The sequence below is a fragment of the Bison bison genome, unplaced genomic scaffold, assembly GCF_000754665.1.
Source record: "Bison bison bison isolate TAMUID 2011002044 unplaced genomic scaffold, Bison_UMD1.0 scf7180017864109, whole genome shotgun sequence".
Taxonomy (NCBI): Eukaryota; Metazoa; Chordata; class Mammalia; order Artiodactyla; family Bovidae; genus Bison; species Bison bison.
The window spans coordinates 1,027,817-1,042,663 of NW_011494681.1; the positions used below are offsets into that span (position 1 = coordinate 1,027,817).

The 14,847-nt window shown below is 39.9% G+C and overlaps 1 protein-coding gene across 11 annotated transcripts in view; it reads right to left on the bottom strand.

Moving 5' to 3' along the window:
* RAPGEF5 (Rap guanine nucleotide exchange factor (GEF) 5) overlaps nt 1–14,847 on the bottom strand; it is a 360,172-nt gene that overhangs the window by 57,558 nt on the left and 287,767 nt on the right. The gene's annotated exons all lie outside the window — the stretch shown is intronic.

The window sequence follows — 14,847 nt, forward strand, 5'->3', positions numbered from 1 at the left end:
AGCCCAGCGTTTCTCATGATATACTCTGCATATACATTAAATAAGCAGAGTGACAATATACAGCCTTGACATACTCCTTTCCCTATTTGGAACCAGTCTGTTGTTCCATGTCCAGTTGTAACTGTTGCTTCCTGACCTGCATACGGATTTCTCAAGAGGCAGGTCAGGTGGTCCAGAGAATTTTGAAGAATTTTCCACAAGTTGTTGTGATTCACACAAAGGCTTTGTCCTAGTTAATAAAGCAGATTATATGTTTTTTATGGAACTCTCTTGCTTTTTCTATGATCCACCCGATGTTGGCAGTTTGATCTCTGGTTCTTCTGCCTTTTCTAAAACCAGCTTGAACATCAGGAAGTTCACGGTTCATGTAATGTTGAAGCCTGACTTGGAGAATTTTGAGCATTGCTTTACTAGCGTGTGAGATGAGTGCAATTATGCGGTAGTTTGAGCATTCTTTGGCATTGCCTTTCTTTGGGATTGGAATGAAAACTGACCTCTTCCAGTCCTGTGGCCAATTCTGAGTTTTCCAAATTTGCTGGCATATTGAGTGCAGCACTTTCACAGCATCATCTTTTAGGATTTGAAATAGATCAACTGGAATTCCATCACCTCCACTAGCTTTGTTCATAGTGATGCTTCCTAAGGCCCACTTGACTTCTCATTCCAGAATGTCGGGCTCTAGGTGAGTGATCACACCATCGTGAATATCTGGGTTGTGAAGATCTTTTTTGTGTAGTTCTTCTGTGTATTCTTGCCACCTCTTCTTAATATCTTCTGCTTCTGTTAGGTCCATACCATTTCTGTCCTTTATTGAGCTCATCTTTGCATGAAATTTTCCCTTGGTGTCTCTAATTTTTTTGAAGAGATCTCTAGTCTTTCCCATTCTGTTGTTTTCCTCTATTTCTTTGCATTGATCACTGAGGAAGGCTTTCTTATTTCTCCTTGCTGTTCTTCGGAACTCTGAAGAACAGAGTTCTTTCCTTTTCTTATCTTTCTTATCTTTCCTTTTCTCCTTTGATTTTCGCTTCACTTCACTTGCTGTTCTTCGGAACTCTGAAGAACAGAGTTCTTTCCTTTCTTATCTTTTCTTATCTTTCCTTTTCTCCTTTGATTTTCGCTTCACTTCTTTTCACAGCTATTTGTAAGGCCTCCTCAGACATCCATTTTGCTTTTTTGCATCTTTTTCTTGGGGATGGTCTTGATCCCTGCCTCCTGTACCATGTCACAAACCATAGTTCATCAGGCACTTTGTCTATCAGATCTAATTCCCTGAATCTATTTGTCACTTACACTGTATAATCCTAAGGGATTTGATTTAGGTCATACCTGAATGGTCTAGTGGTTTTCCCTACTTTCTTCAATTTAAATCTGAATTTGGCAATAAGGAGTTCATGATCTAAGCCACAGTCAGCTCCCGGTCTTGTTTTTGCTGACCAGTCTTGTTTTTATTTTGTTTTGTTTTAGCCTCAGAGAGACTCAAATTTGCTTTGAACCACGCCTGTTCCTTACCATGCCCCAGAAAGCTAGTGGTGGTTTTGGTGGGTGATAGGGAAACACTGGAAGGGAAAAGAGTGCTAGTCTGTGTGAAAAAAAAAAAAAAAAACCCAGCCACTCTTTATGGACCACATACTGTGAGCTGTATCACAAGCTTCACCCAGCTGGTCTCTGCTCCTCACAGCCACCCTAGGAGGTAGGTAGGGCTTATATCTTTGCAGGATGGTGACACCAAGACTGAGATAAGTAAGGAAAACCACCACCATGTTAATGCAAGTTAATGTCAGAAGGGGCTCAGGCCCTAAGCTGGGCCGAGCCTCAGCAATGTTTCTAACTGTGTGATGCTCTCCTGAGGGTGTCGAGTCAAACTGTCCGTGTCAGGGATAGGGGGAAAGGAAATGCAGGAAAGTCACAAAATCCTGGGTTGAGATAGGGGAAAGCACCATAAAGGAACCTAGTCATTTTATGGGCCTTGAATGGCCAGAGATGCCCCGGTGAAGTTGTTTTTCATCTGCATGCCAGCATGCTAGAGTCCCTTTATCCCTACTCAAATACCACTTTGTTTCTATTTCCTAGCAAGCACCTGGCAATAGCACACAGCTACGAGAGATCGACCGATTGACTTTTCCAAAGGTAGAAATGATCGTCACAGAGAAGGATTAAGACAGTCCACAAATTCACAATGCTTTTAAGATATTTTAATGGCCACTACACATATTCATATTTTAAACAACTGAAATGTAAAGACAGAAAGGAAAACAATTTTTTTTAAAGGTCAAATCATAAAATTCCTTTTCTTCTACATAAACTTCTCTGTATTAGACATTACAGATACTGGAAATCATTAGTCATGTTAAATCGTGTTCACTCTTTCCTAAAGCAAAAGAACTGACTTGCATGTCAATGTCTTGGCTGTCCCTCACCTCAGTTATCACCTATCAGTCCAACCTCTGGATAAACAGGCCATTAAACACGTATCACCTGCCACTGGGCAAGGTATTTTTTGCCTTTTGGCTGAAGGCACTCATACATATTCCTTGTCTCAAATGGTTCTAATAAGAAGTCAGTTTTGTTTTGTTTTAAAGTAAATGTACTACTCATAAGCCTAAGAACATTCTTAAGTTTCTCTGTTAGCATGATTCACGGTGATTTGATCCACACAGATATGTAATGGGCACATATGAGTTCTGAAATATCACCAGGAATACAATAATATATAAAGTGGTATACTATAGCCTACCCTGAGAAGAATAATTTTAATTTGTGCTAGTGTTTAAAAAACTTCTTCAAAGCCTTATGACATGAACTACTTCTTTGTATATGTTGTTTATTTATGAAAAATATTTCTCACAACTAGTAGGGAGAATTTGGGAGTAAAAGATGAAGAATTCTCAATCATGAAGTCAGTGGTTCAAATTACACAAGAGAAAGGTACTTACAGTTAAATAAGCCCTGAGAAGTAAGAATACACAAGATTATAATTAATGCATAGCCGAGGGAACTATATTCAATATACGTGATAAAGTACAATGGAAAAGAATGTAAAAAAATAATGTCTTAATGTATATAACTGAATCACTTTGCTGTATAGCAGAAATTGGCACAACATTATAACTCAACTATACTTCAATTTAAAAAAAAAGAATACATGAGATTAGTGTAAATACTCACCTATAGAGAAAAATATAAGACTTAATCTTTATAGGCTTTAAAAAAGTGTTTACATGGCACTTTAAACTACAATATGTTTATATTACTTTGAAAGGACAGAAATGTATAGGGACACTGGAGCAAAGAGCTGGAAGGAATCATACCTCTAGCTGATTTCAGATGTGCCTTACCAGCTCTGGAGTGCATTTCTTTATTTCTATTTGCACATGAGACAGAAGTATATGGATATTTGTGTACATCACTGTTCGAGATTTTCTGTTATATGCAGCCATGCCTAATCACAAAAAATATATACGCACAGAAAATCAGGAACTCAAATACAGTATCAATAATGTGGTCTCGTTCTCAAGTTTCTCAACTATCATAAGCAGGAAAAGTACATTTAAAGAGAGATGAGTGTTGTGAATTTACCCTAATCTCACTATTGTGAATTTCTAGAATGTGCTGATAAAGAAACATTTGTCTTGCATGTTTCTGATCTCTTTTTAAAAGAACCAACAACCTCCCCCAGAATACGGTCAAATAGTGTAAATGGTCATAATAATTCTGAGATATGATACACTCACAATATGCTAATCAGCAATGGCAGAATTTGAGCCTAATCAAATCTTTCTATAAAAGTCATCAGTAGTGAATGAAAATGGCTTTGCAATGCCTTCAAATTCAGACCAAACTGAACTAAGACACAGGAGGTCACATTTTACATGTTCAACTCTGGGGACAAGAGCTAAAATTAGGATGGAAATATCTCCATCCTGTTCTCTCTATGCTTTTTTTTTTTTTCCTTAACAAAATACACGACACTGGATTTACAGTATCTATAAGCCTGCTACACAAAAATAAAATACGTGCTATCAAGCAAAACAGGAAGAAAATTCTGTGTGTGTGTGGTGGGGGGGATTAACTTGCTCTAAATACTATGTAAATCTTTCTTCATAACAAGACTATTTAAGGCACAGAAAGGGATGTAGAAAGAAAATACCAGATGCTTTAATATTAAAACTACTATCTATCACCAGCGCTGATATAAACACCACTCACCCAAACTCCTGTTCATTTTTAGACTGAGCATTTAAATAGAAATATCCTACTAGGCATGAGATGGGAAATTTTAACTTCTGCTTTTCATCTTCACACTAAGTGAAGCTCATTTATAGGATTAAAAGATTTAAAAATTAGAAGGTTCATCAAGTATCCTGTATGCTGAAAACAGACAAGAAGGGTAAGTGTGAAGCAGAGAAGGATATAGCATTGCTCTGAAAGTAATCTCCTGCCACTATTTAGATTACAACAAGATATTCTGGGTATTACAATAAGACATTTTAGTTTTCCACACTTTCTGTTCACCCATACCTCCCAATTCTGTCTCATTTCATATTTATTTCTGGGATTTGGGGGAAGGACTGACAGCCCAACAGCAGCCTTAAGTACAAGGCAAAAAAGCAGCAAACAGAATGAAAAGAATGGTTTCGATTGTAGAGCAAGAAAGCCCCAAGGGCAGAAAATGAGGATAATGGGAAATGGGAGGGGAAGGTTATAATGAGAAAGACTGCAGAGAGAAATGAGGAAAAGCTCAATTATAGGTGTGTTAAAGACAAAAATTCTCTCACTTGAAGAATATCCCTTTTAGACATGTGCTTGTCAATTACAACAATTCTGTGGCTTTGTACACTTTACCTAAAGCCGTAATTTGATAGAAACACGCTGTGAGAGACTCTAACATGCGGTGATTATAATCAACAGACTGCCATCCACTAGCATTCCTTCCTGACACTTATAAGACTATCTGAAATACACACTCTTGTATTGAAGAATCACTTTTTCCCCCATTTTCTGACAGGACCCTAAAATTTTTGACTGAGGACAATGTCACAGTATTTAAAAATACGGACGAGAACATTTGATGATCTCACATTAATTCCATCAAGAGTAAAGATGACACACAAGATCTCTGAGGGAGAGAAGGGAACAGAGGGACAGAGAGAAGAGTTGTTTTTAATCCACTGAATTGCTTTAAACACAGTCTCGAGTAATTTCATTTGCTGATGTTACATTAAAACTATGGTTCTGCTAAAATTAAACACACTTTTGAGACAGTATCATATCTCCAGAAATTTTAGAATCTGCTGCTCCAAAAATACCTGACTCATATCACACATTTAAACAAGTTTCTGGAAATACAGCTGGACCCTCACAAAATCACAAGTGTTTCTACTAAAGTACAATATTAAGTGTGCCAATATACCCCAAATTCACTGAGAAAATGCAGTCATTTTTAAAACTTTAAGACGAGAAAAGCATTTTCTTTTTAAGGAAATAAAAATTCATTTTCCTTTTAAAAAGAACTCCCCCCTCCCAAAAGTTTATTAAGAATAAAAATCAGCACAAATTAACTGAGAAACTGTGCTACAGAGATTATAGATTATAGAACTATAAATAGAAAGAAGTAGCATCCTTTGTTTTTAAAAGATATATATTAGGGAGACAAAATATAAAGGGAAATCTAAACAAAGCTTTTCTCAAACACATCTTTATAAGAAAAACTACAAGTAATACTGGGTTTGTGTTTAAAAAGCAACCTTCACACTATGTCAAAGAGACTATACAGATTTAAGCCAATATCTTATTCACATGATTATAAAACCAAAGATATTCTACATATTTTGTGACTTATTAGGGCCTTTATGCTTTATATTTAAAAATAGATGGTAATTTTATATATTTTGATTCTTTGAAATTTGGTAATTTATGCACATATGTATGGCAACTCTCAGTGTACCAGAGTATTTTATTATTTGTAATAATTTATCCACTAGCCATTCAAGGAGATTAGAATTTACTGAACTACAAAAAAGAAACACCTAAGGTTCCCCACAGCTGTCTATCGAAAGATATGAGGACCAAATTGAGCATCTGAGGCAAAGAAAATGGAAATAAGGGGAATAAGGCAAATAAAATGTGCAAAGGTGAATAAAGGAGGAACTCCATTCATTTCTAAGTCTTTTGCTCTGGCTACAGTTTACAAAGGGAGACCCTGGTGGTTTGGGGGGTTGAGGACACGCCACCAGGACAGACTTCACAGAAACAAGCAGTCACATGTGTATTTCGTTTAGGACATAATGTGCCAAAGAAACTTTCAAAGATCCTCTACCTCGCTTCCTGTGTCCAGGACCTGGCCTTCAGTCTAACCCATCATAAAGTTATTGATATTTTCCATAAAATATCAAAGAAGTATTCAAAGAAGAAAGTCCAAAAACTCTTGTGAAGATGCACAAGTTTTTCAAAATTCCTATAGTCAGGAGACTAAAGGTCTATTTCTAAGGTAATTCTTGCCCCTTGCGTGCTTCATTTTCCATTTCCTATCTTCAGATCCTCCTGAAATTAATTTCCCACAGCCCTACAGTACTTTAGCTTGTTTCTATGTGCTCTAGACTTACACTTGTCCTGGAAGAGATCATGTGGTATAAAACATGAAAATGATGTGATTTTGAAAAACGTATTCCACTGACCCAATGTGTTCTAAACAGGAATAGCTTCCCTGAAAAGTAGGCTGTACTTCTGCTTATGTCCTTATCCAATAAACATCTCCTTTTCCCATCGCTCATGTTGTAATGAAAACTTCCACATTTCCATTATTAATCAGCCTACATTAATGACCTTATGCTTCAGCTCTGTCTCACTTCATTTCACCTGGCTTCATTACCAACAGGAGTATTAATTAACCCACAATCTACTGGCAGTGTAAAAGCATCAATTCCCTTGTTATTATTCATAATATCACTTGTTCAAAGGTGGTGTGAATAGATGAGTTCAGAAGATGAACACCTCAAATGAAATTCAGTTAAAATCTGATTTTTAATCATTTCTCATGTGAGTGGTCTGATACAGCATCAGCTAATAATTAGGACCTCTTCCCTCACACCCTCGGTCTTGTGTAACCTTCTGGAAGCAGTCAGCCAATGCAGTGGCCACTTTACTCACAGCTGGAGACCAAGAAGCAAGTCTTTGTGCTGGAGAGTAGTTCTCCCTAAAGTGACTACTAAAATGCTTGATTTGAGGTTTATAGCTAGAGGTGAATGGTAGATTTTTTCCTTCAATTCTGCCTTTTATCCATGACTCTAGTAACTAGACAAAAAAGATGTCTGAGATAAAGCTACGAACACAGCTGGGTTCATTTCCAGATTCAAATGATCCCTCTATCTCTGAAGCACCTTAGTTAACTTCTTCTGCCTTGGTGTCTCTGTCCATTAGCTGGAGATAATCATCCTATACAAGCATCATTCTAAGGGAGCAGACGTTCAGATAAATGGAGTGGTGTCAAAACCTGGCTCTCAAAACTGGAGGGGGCCTCAGATGTCATGTGATCTAAGTTCTTTGCTTTCATAAATGAGGCAACCGAGAAAGAAATTTCTACACAATTCTAATTATCTTGTCACTTTGTCAATATTAATTTATAAAGTCTTCCAATACTTCGATTGCAATCAGCAATAACAACACATTCTCCATATTAGCAATTAGGAGAGAAGCTAAGGGAACTGCCAAGAAACCAAACCAAATGCACAAAGATTACAGAGCAGAACAGAAACCAGACGCTTATATGAGCACTTTTATTCCTAGTGCTCTCTCAACGGCACTTTCGGGATTTTCACTGTCACTGTGGATTGCTGTTTCAAGCCTTCACTTTATTTGGAAAAACAAGCCTTTGCTGAACAGTGGGTCTCTCATCTGCATCTGAGGCACACCCAAGGCAGCTGGAGTCAAGGCTAATGAATTTCTTCAGTCTTTCGTTGATTTTTTTCATTAGCATGTATGCAAACAGAATTAACCTAATATTTAAAATTGACAGCTCCATAAAGCTGAAAAAGACCTCAAGTGGCAACCTAGTTCAGTTATGAGTCTCTGAGAAAGTTATCTGCACAGGTCAGGAAGGTAAACGGCTGATACCAAGCAACTCCAGCGATATAAAGCCTACAACTTCTAGCTGAAGCAAGTACCATCTGGGGAGACCCATGCCTACTTCAAATTCCTTTTATGTCTTGTATCTATTTATTTTTTCAACTATTTCCTTCGGTTCTGAACTTTGCTGAATAAGACCAGAAGCTTCATGTTAATTCTCTATACTACTTCAGATATGCTAAAATATAGCTTCTTCATCTTTAATGGCATATAGATACAGTTCTCCCACACTAGTGCCTGTAATGAGATTGGTTATTTAGCACCCATTCATATCACATCTTTCACATCCACTGGTTCCCTCTCTGTTTTTTGGCTGACTCCCCCCATTAAAATGTAAGCCCCACAGAGGAGTTGCGGTGTTCTGTTTATAGCTGTGTCCCGTGGCTACAACAGTGCCTACATAATAGTAGAGGTCAGAGATAATTGTGGAAGGAAGGAATTAAAATTTTCTTTGGCATTCATCACATGTATATTGGCTTCCCTAATAGCTCAGTTGGTAAAGGCTCTGCCTGCAATGCAGGAGACCCCAGTTTGATTCCTGGGTTGGGAAGATCTGCTGGAGAAGGGATAGGCTATCCACTCCAAAATTCTTGGGCTTCCCTTGTGGCTCAGCTGGTAAAGAATCTGCCTGCAATGCGGGAGACCTGGGTTCGATCCCTGGGTTGGAAAGATCCCCTGGAGAAGGGAAAGGCTACCCACTCCAGTATTCTGGCCTAGAGAATTCCATGGACTATATAGTCCATGGGGTTGCAAAGAGTCAGACACGACTGAGCAACTTTCACTTTCACATGCATATATAAACTGGACACTCAAAAATACACTGTTGTATTTTTTTACAGGAGCAGTGTGTAAAGTTAAAAGTAGAGGAATTACAGAGGGAGTGCTAGTCTGAGAGCAGGGATGCAGTACATTTCACCACTGGGGGGAAAACCCACTGCTTTTCTCTGGCAAAAGACTGTTTCTGAACTACCCAAAATGGCCTGGTAATAAAAGTCTCTGCAAATGTATTTTACTAGTTGGTGATAAATCAAAGCTGTTCTTTGTAAACATTATAACATAATTTCTGAAAGGAACTTAAGAAGTTTCCCACTGGACCAGGTTCTACACAAACACGCTTAAGTCATCACCAGATAGGGCCACTGAGCCTTGAATTCCAAGTCTGTTACCCCATCAACATTCTAACTGCTCTCTGAGTGGGGCTGAAGAAATACAGCAGGAAGACAAGAGCAACAAGAGTCAGGCCAAATGACCTAAGTCCTTGCGCATGCCTAAGTGATGGTGAGGTAAGCATAAAATGACCGTGAGGTTCTGGCAGGTGGCTGCATGAACACTAGGGGCTCCAAATCTAGAATTTCAGGGTTCTGTGACATATTTTGAAAGGAAAGGGTTGATATAAATCTCTTTGGACCAAAGCATTTTAGTGATGAAAGACACTTCAGAAATCTGCTCAAGGTCTCAGGCTAGTTTACTAATCGAGTCCAGAACCAGGAACCAACACTTTGAATCTCATCTGAATGCCCCTTCTACTCTGCTGTCTGCATATTCTTCCTCAAAACATCATTTCTTACAGAAGTAAACATTCTCAGCTGTAAGACTGAAGGACCACCCAGAGATCCGTGGGGCATGACAGAACCCTGGCAAAAATCCAAATGGGTTTTGCTCACTATACCATTGCCTCCTCATTCCAAGAATTGAGAGCAAAGAGCTGTGTGACCAGCACCACTGTTTCCCTGGATTATCTCCTCTTTTCAAAACTGTTTTAGAGGCTCGACCAACAATGCAGGTTTGTGATTCTGAACTTAGGCTGCAGAGGTACTGGGGCAGGAAACAGTGGATACGAGGCCAGATATGAGCCCAGGAGAGGGAGTGGGGAGGGCGGTGGGGCAAAGTGGAAATGACTCCCCCCTAGCTTCCAGGGGCAAATGCATAACTATTTGACGCTTGGAATTTGTCTTTGAAGAAAGTGGGGAGACACAGTCATCATGCTAGCTCTGTGGCTCTCAGACCTGCCTACGCACAGCATCACCTGCGGAGCTTTCAAAGACCATAAGGCCTAGGTCTCAACTCAGGTCAACTGAATCAGCATCTCTGGGGTGGGACTCAGATCCTGGTATTTTGAAAAATGCCCCATGTGCAGCCAATGATGCAGACACAGATAAGATCTATGACTGGTCTATGACGTGTCACATGGTACCACAAAAATAAAAAGACAAATCCAAGATAATGTTACATGCATGTTAACTGCATAAAACCATGGGGAGCCTCCCAACCATCTAAAAGCTCTGTGCCAGCCCCCAAAAGTTCTAGTCCTCCACAGCCATGCGGGCACAGGCTTAAAAAGATCTTGTCACTTGCAAAAGAAAGCCTGGAAGAGGACCCAACAGCTTTTCAGAAATCCTAAAAGATAAGGAAATTAAGGAAGAAGTTCACCTAAATTGTCTTCTGTATTTCCAATGATCAGGAAAAAAGGCATTCTTAATTTTCCTTCAAAAGAAGTATGTATCATGTATTCAGGACAGGTTTGCTGTTGGCAGGGGGAAGAAGGTAAAAAAGTCAGTGAAAAACTGTCATGCTGTTCTAGTTCCACTCAAGGTCCCATCAATGCAGTGCTCCAAAAACACTACTAAGCTGGAGATGGAGAGCAGCTGTGGCACCCCATCAATTAAGTGAGACGCTTCTATGACATAACCCGGGTATTAACTTTCACAGAGGTGGTGGCCTCGCTACACAGGTAAGGGACTCACTTACTCCATGATGTAAGGAGCCTTGTAGATGCCACTGAAAGTACACCCACTTGCACAGACTACACTGTGGTCAACACACACTGAGTCCACGATATCCTGAAGGCAACCTCATGAAGTAAGAACAGCCATACCTGGAAGAAAGCAGGTCAAGCCTAGTAAGCATTGGCTGATAGGCTTTACCTGTTTCCACTATCCTAGTCTCTGTTTTTCTTGAAAACCTGTTATCACAAGCATATTTGCTTTGAAAAGATGAAAAAAAACCCAAGACACAGAAGAAACAGGGCAGCAAATAATGTCCTTTGCTCACGTTTCCCCTAAAGTAGACTCATCATAATGCAGATGTAGGAAAAAAAATCAGTAAGAAGGATTTTCTCTGTGTAATCCATAGGATACACAGTGTGTCGCCCCCATCTGCCCCACTTTGAAACAGAAATCGTTATTCCTAACAGAAGCATCTTGCATCCTTTCCAGGGAGGGGAAGGGCTTAAACAGGAGCAGCCACCACTGCGGACCAGGGCAGTGGTACAGACTTAGACCTCCATCCCCCCAGCTCCTCCACACACAACAAACTGGTTTTCTTGCTTCTTGCCTTCCGTGTAAGTCTCCTGGGCTAGGAATGCCCAGTGATATCTGTCCTATTTCTGGGAAGATGGAAGACAGAGCTGCTTGATTTTCCTCTAACATTCCAAATCCTTCAAGTCAGAACCTGTACCTTGAAAGAAAAGGAAATCTTTGCAAACAGCTTCAGTCTTTGCATGTTCACCAACAGATATCCAGTTACCAGACTCAAATAGTTTTTCAATTTTAAACAAGGAAGGATTATGCATTCATTCATTCCAGAGATAATCAAAGGATGGATTTTTGTGCCTGGTACTACCAGAGGGGAAAGGTAGGCACACAGAAGATTATGATATGAAAATAAGCATAGTGTCATGTGGGTCAAATCATTTAGGAAAATCATTAGTAGGTTGCTTGTAAGCATCTCCAATATTTTTTGCTTTTAAAACTCAGTTTGATATGGTGATAGAATACTATATGAATTGTTGTTTTCTATTCTATTCTTAATTCAGGTAATAACAAAAATACATTATCTCATATTTCTATTCCACTCAATTAAGTAAACTTTTTTTCCTGCTTGCATATTAACATCAACTAGCAATCGCTTGAACTTTCCTTTCTGAGTATAAGTCTCTTCTACTGGGCCGTGAACCTACACTTTAACAATGAAGTGACTTTTGTGGCAAAGAGATGGGGAATAACTTGCATCTCTTGTTTGGTTGACTTCCCCAGCCTCTGGCAGGTACAGGAATGTAAGAATCAAGATCAGGCTCATCCCAACCCGAATCATTTATTTCCTCCCATGTACCTTTCTCCCTCACTGCCACTGGGGCCATGTGGACCACCACCATATGGCTCCACCCGGCTCCATATGGCTCCAGCTCCCTAAAAGGGGCGCTCAAGAACATAAAAACACTGCTGTATACTTTTATTACAGCCCCTTCTCATTTTCCTCCATCTGTCTTCCATATGTTTACGAGACTCTATTAGACCCCTGAATACATAGGCCTTTTATAATGAGGGTTGCCAGCCTGAACAAGATAAAGAACTGAAATTCACCTCTATCAGTGACAAGGGGCCTCAGCTACTTTAAAATAAGTGATTCATTTGGTGTTCAAACTAGAACAAACTCATAATCACTTTTCTTCCATTTTTACATGAAACTGATCTTATATTTATGAGATTTCTTTTAGTTTTATCAACAAAAGCCACATACGGGTCTTTCTGTTGTATTTTCTCCAAGTGCTGTTCATGAAGTTTGGAAGAACTGTGTGTGACTTCTACTTAGGTGTCCCTATGATATTACACATCCATCTCTCTCCAAAGTTGATTTTTTCATTATCATAAAACTCTCCTTTGATCAGAGGAAGTATTATTACCATTTTCCCCCTCTGCCAACACATGTGTTTGTGTCCCCTGCAAATGCTAAGGAAATGAGCAGGAGTGAGGAGAGGCTGGCCCAGCAGGACTGAAGCCACCCCCACTGAGTCCTGGTCCTCTCTGCTTTGCTCAGCACCTGGCAAGAGTGACACGTGAGACCCCAGTGTTGGTATAATCTAAAACAACCTGGGACTAACAGTCACGACACACCAGCTACAACACCCTTTCCCAACAGGAGGCGACCGCTGGCATTACTAAGAGGGATCAGGGTGATTTTTCATTCCCAGTATTAAGTATGGGAGCTTGTTAGTAGGCACCAGGACTTCCCTGGAGGCTCAGTGATAAAGGATCTGTCTGCCAATCGAGCAGACACAGGTTCAATCCCTGCATCAGCAAGATGCCCCGCAGGAGGAAATGCAACCCACTCCAGTGTTCTTGCCTGGGAAATCCCATGGACAGCAGAGCCTAGCAGGCTACAGGCCATGGGGTTGCAAGAGTTGGACACGACTGGGCGACTAAACAACAACAAGAAGGCCATCCCTCACAAAAAACAAATGACAGTGAGAACAAAAGAAAAAAAGAAACCAACTGGCCCAGGATTGACTTCAGTAATCTCTACTCTTATTTATACAACTTAGACATGAAGTCCTGTGCTACAGAATAGAACTGTAGTGCTATTAAGAACAAGCCACTGAATCTCCCAACCTGGTACCCATATTCAAAGGTGTCTTCATGGCAGATAAGCTGTCTGTAATCAAGTCCAAACCACCTGTGTAAAGCAGTCTGGTAATCGGTACACAGAAAATTATGGCCAATTCCATAATGACCACCTCTGATGAAGCAGAACTTGCAAACATTACTCAAATGTGCAAATATTAATAGACAGACGAGCAAAAACCACCCAGCAAATGCCACAAGAATACGTTTTTCTTTTAGCCTGTGTATAAATGACTACTGCTATTTTTTTCCCCAAATATACATAAGGCAAAGTAAAGTTTTTATTTGAATTGTGAGATCAAACAATAACACTATCAGTAGGATGAATGATGGAGTCATTTTGACTTTTAAAAAACTCAACTGCATATTTCACATATCTTTGTTCCTCTTAATGTCCTTCATAATGCAGCACAGATCTGTTAAGTTCAGACAAAACTGCCAGGACCCAAGGAAATGCTTGTTCTCACCTGAGCTATCCTCTCAAAATCCTTCTTGAATGCGAAAAACTTAAGGAGTTATCAATACAAAGTATTGTACCAGCACAACCCCCAAATGCCTTTTATTGATGCAGTCCATGTATTGCAAACCGTGGTCACGACAGGTGCTATGGCGGCAGCAAAAAGTGCATTTTATTCAGGGGATCAAGTCACAGAATTCAGGCTAAAGTCAGAGGCCTATTCATTGGGATAACTGCTCCAGGCTGAAACAAATTACAAATCCTGGTTAAAAGAATCCAGCACTGCCCTGTGTGATGAAGGAAGTTTAGCCAGATCATGCAGGGATAGCATTTCCAGTAGTGCAAGGGTGAAAAAGCTAAGCGGGTATTTTGCCTGAGGATTAAATAGAAGGACAAGGAACCTGACCAAGAAGACTTCAGTGAATTATTTCTAGTCTGAGAAGCTGTGAGTATCATATTCTGCACAGTAGGGCTTGCTTTGAGCAGTTTGTGAAACACTTGGAAAAACGCAGAAGTTGCCACTAAGCTTCTAGTTGCTGAATAGTTGCATTAATTGTTGACATTTTGGCAGGGAGGCTCCTCCGGCCAGCTCAGTGCTTCCCACGGGCGGGCTAGGTAAATGCTTGCCGGTAACCCCCATCTCCCTTGTAATCCTTCCCACTGAACACTGGCTACTGGATGCTGGCCTCTTGTTGTCAACTGCCTTTAGGTGAGATTTGGTAAAAAATGGCAGCAAAACAAGAATACGTGCCTTCCTATCATTTCTTTGTACAGCCACTTACCAGGCGGCTGCTGGGATCTCCATGCGTCCATTTACTGGATTTAAACAAAACGGCAGGAGGCTAAGGGGGAGGCGCACAAAGGTCTGCC